This window comes from Colias philodice, chromosome 20, assembly GCF_061535455.1.
Source record: "Colias philodice isolate Cphi_HAF_F1 chromosome 20, ilColPhil1 Martin Lab GWU primary, whole genome shotgun sequence".
Lineage (NCBI taxonomy): Eukaryota > Metazoa > Arthropoda > Insecta > Lepidoptera > Pieridae > Colias > Colias philodice.
Window position 1 is genome coordinate 6338782 of NC_143105.1, and position 4354 is coordinate 6343135.

Sequence of the window (4354 nt, forward strand, 5' to 3'; positions counted from 1 at the left end):
TATTCCGATACATCTTACGTATAAAATCGCAAAGCTTTTTAAACTAATGAGTTATACATGACTTGTATTGACATTCAATCTATTTGTATCAACTATCACTTTCATCGTTAGTGCACTGTTAAAAGGGAAACCGATTATACGAATGTTACTTTCATCTTGAATAGTACCTAATTAGCAATAGTAGGGGAGGCCAAGAGGGGATTTTGGGATTTACTCGAGCGCGTCAGATTACTATAAGGGACGGTACCTTAGCTATTCATTAGTACCTCTAGTCAATATGAGCAGTTATGGTTGGTGGGTGCGCTCAGGGGCCCCGCTGGAAAATTTGAATAATCCATAATTCCCTAAGGTTGAGCTCGAATCGTCAGATTAGCGAAATGGGGACTTCTTATATTGTAATTAACCCCCCCATATATTAATCTGACGCGCTCGAATAATATTACTTTAATTTTTTACCCTTTCTTCATAGCGATTAAATCGCCACTTAAATCGTCAGATTAACGTATACTTTTTTCAGTGACGTCCTGGAGCATGCAAAATATCAATATCTAACGCGCTTGAGTATTTCCAAGCCAATTTTTTTCTTTTTTAAATTAAAAAAAATCAAAAAACCCTTCCCCACCGCTAAAAGTGAAAACATTATAGGACCTTTTTTTCTCGCTATGGTCTAATCTACCAATTCTAATAGGTTCCCGTGACGCTCGAGTAAATCCACATTTAGCATCCTGGGCTCCCCTACTACAATGCTAAAAGAACAATATTTATTAGTTCTTACACGCGTATTTTGGGTAAGGTCAAAATAATTTTTTTATCTACAGAGCAGCATTTAGCAAGACAATACGCTTTCAAACCTATCTCAATAGTGAAATTTAAAACAACAATCATTTATATTGTTTTTGTTCTTAATGGCACATTAACTGTGATTAAATATCTGTCAAGATTTAGGTTAAAAGGAACTGTTGTGTCGATGCGTGAGCTAAGCGGATGGAAGTTGCTATTTTTTATTTTATTTCAGTGATGAGTTGAAAGAAAACAGTTGTAACACGGAAGTCGAATTCTTATAGACGGTAATAAAAGCTTTCAGGAATCGTTGGGACATTTGAGGTAACGTTACATAACATAAGAAATGATATAACGTGGTATCAATTTTGTTTTGAATACGCTAGTCACTATTTACTTTATGGTTATTAATATATCGACATAGTTTTTAAATATTGATAAATGAGCTTATCATCTGTTAGATTAAATTTAATGTAAATGCAATGACGTAAGTGACGTCTATGGTAACATAAATGTAACCGTTTGATTAATTGTTTATTATTCATTAAAGCAAGAACGTGTCGAGAATGTAATAGGTTAATCGGATTTCACAGAGTGACCTTACGAAGGGATACAATTTGTTTTGCTTAATGCAGACGTCAGTCAGATGGGGAAGAAAAGAAATATTGACATGAAAGAGTAAAGCCAAGAAACGATGTACTGGTGGTGTAGCGTTACGTAAGTCGTAAGGTATGGAAATTTGATAGTGTTAATACCTTCATTGTTTTAGCACATCTTCAAATATCGGAAAAGATTTAAATACCTATCGTATAAGGTATCTCAGTGATTGTATTAACTTTATGTTATTTGGCGAAAGCATTACGAGCTGAAGCCCTTAAAAATAAAAACCACACTCGATTTAGTGCGTGGAAAATTGGCGATGATAACGTAGTCAATTTTTAACGCACCATATTTTTTGTTGCAATGAAATATTAAGGTCAGAACATTATTCACTTAAGAATGCTTAATATGCTCTACTTTCTTCAGTAGGCTGTTCAGTTTGACAAATCACTGTATTATGTGTATCAAAGCAGCAGTTTCTCATTTAAATTGTCGCCACGTTTAAAATATGAGTGTGGATGTGTATGTCGCTGTGATTTGGTTGAATCTGGTATTTAATTGAATGACTAGCTCGTTCATTGTCAAGTTGTTTGATGTAACGTTCAACGTCTTGACTGAACGTCATTCATTCAATATAATACGTCGTCATTCAATGAACGCGCTAGTCGTTCAATCAAACAGCAGATTCGACCACATGACTGCGACATGTATACTGTATAGTTGATCGTTTGACATCGGCGCCACCATGGCCGCTCTCTGATGTGGTACACTTTTGTATATGCCAAACCCCGTCTGTTTTATATCTTCCGTATTTACTTAATTAGTTCTATTTCTATAATTTACTCACGTTTATGGACGGCTGTATGAGATTTATTTATCCTCTGCGTTTCGTAATTATGGTTATGAAGCATTGCTATGTTTGGAATGGTTATTAGTTATTTGGGTTATATTTTATTTATAATGGTCGAATGTGTAACGAGTTGTCTTATGCAAGTATGGATTTTGTTCCTGATACTTCCACATTAAAGGTGTAGTTACTGAATTTATGTAAACTACACTATATTAATTTAAATTTGATATTTAAAATTTTGTAAGTAATAATTATGTGAATAGTTTATGAAAAAAAACCTATGAAAGTTTTAATGATATGAATACTAATCAATGAATTCACGCATCTACGCCATTAGCTACGATAAAAGTTGTCTGCGTTTCGTCGTAGACATTAAAATAAAACAGCTTCCTTAATAGAGAATACTATGTGAAAATATGTTCGAATGGGGATATCCATCGAAATATACATTTTCCTGTGATGTTTTAAAACATTATTTGATACAAAATCTTTAATAAATAAAATATTGTAAATTAATTTTAAATATAAACCTATAGTAGTTTCATTTCATTAATAAACTATTTGTATAGCGAAGGAAAAACTACTTGTATAAACATTGTCACGAAAATTTATTTTCTAAATTTATCATCTTTATGTAATACTTTACTTACACTAAATAAGTGAACTTTAGTAGCCGTTATATTGTGTAACATTTGTAGGCGAAAAAATAAATTTGAATAAAATATACAGCAATAACCATTTTGCTATGACGCCTACTACTCTAATTGCTGTATTTATCTCCCTAATTCATTCATACCGTCTCATAAATGTAACACTTATGACCAGCACTCTATAATAAACTTAAAAACTTTTCACTTTTAGGTAGGTAATAGTTAATTAAGGTTTACACACCCGTTCTGGTTTTCTTGATTTGGTATCAATTACATTTTCCTCTATATTGCATATGTGTTACTTTTACATAATAATAACTTTCCGATAAGAGCAATTAAAATTATTTAATAGAGTGGATTTACGCTTTTATTTGGAAAGCGTTGATAATGAAATCCATTCGCCGGAGGGTGTGCTAATATTATAATAAAATATTTTAATTACACGCTAACCTTTCTTTTTATTATTATTAAACAGTATCGGCAGAAGTGCTTTCTACTATCTAATGTTCGCTTCAGATTGTTTTATTTTATTAAGTAGAAGAAATAAAAGCACTATGATTAATTTCTAATTACATGCTTCTTAATTGAAGTATTGTCGAGCCAATTTAATAAGCAACATTTGACGTCTATCAATTTTATCTTCGAAGAGAGGTAACTTGCTTAAAAACATCGATTAAAGTGAATTAATCGATACGGATTTGAAACATTTGTCAATCGAATTTATTGATTTATGATAATTTTTATTCACAAGTAATCAATGCATTCGATTCTAGATGTCAGATTTCGATTTTTAGAGTAACGTCTCTAGTATTTAAAAAGAAAAAAGGTTTATTGACACAAAATTGTAGTGACGTCAGTTCTTCAATTCAGAAATTGTTTATTATGTTTAAAATGGTTTATCAGTAAAATGAAATCTTAAAATTACTTGTATCGGTCATTGTTATTATAAATATGTAGTCGTAATTGAAAAAAGTCAAGCAAATGTGCAGTTCTAACAAAACGAAATATCATGTTATTCTATGTCGTCGTTACTAGGTTACGTTCTTGAATTTTGTTGAACTGTCAAACGTTGCCTATTAAAATGGCTCTACTATAATAAGGATTTTGTGTACAGCAATACCATTTTGAATACAACGCGTGCTTATTTCGACAACTTTCGATTTCGCATGACTTGATTAATTGCCTCACTCCCAATAAGGCATGTGAATGAAAATTCTGAGCAACTTTTTCGGAGCAGGTTACAGTACATACCGTGCAATTATGTACTTTATGACTTGAAGAGAAAGCACATGTTTGCGTGACAGTGATTAAGATTTTTGGCACACAATAGCTTCACACTGAAGTACACGAGTTCGGTCGCGGGATCAATGAAACCGCCTCATCGTGTGACAATGGAATTATTGATCTTATCGTTGTATTGTGCACGTAATTAATTCATTTTTATTTGCTAATTTAATTGAAAACTAAATCTAAT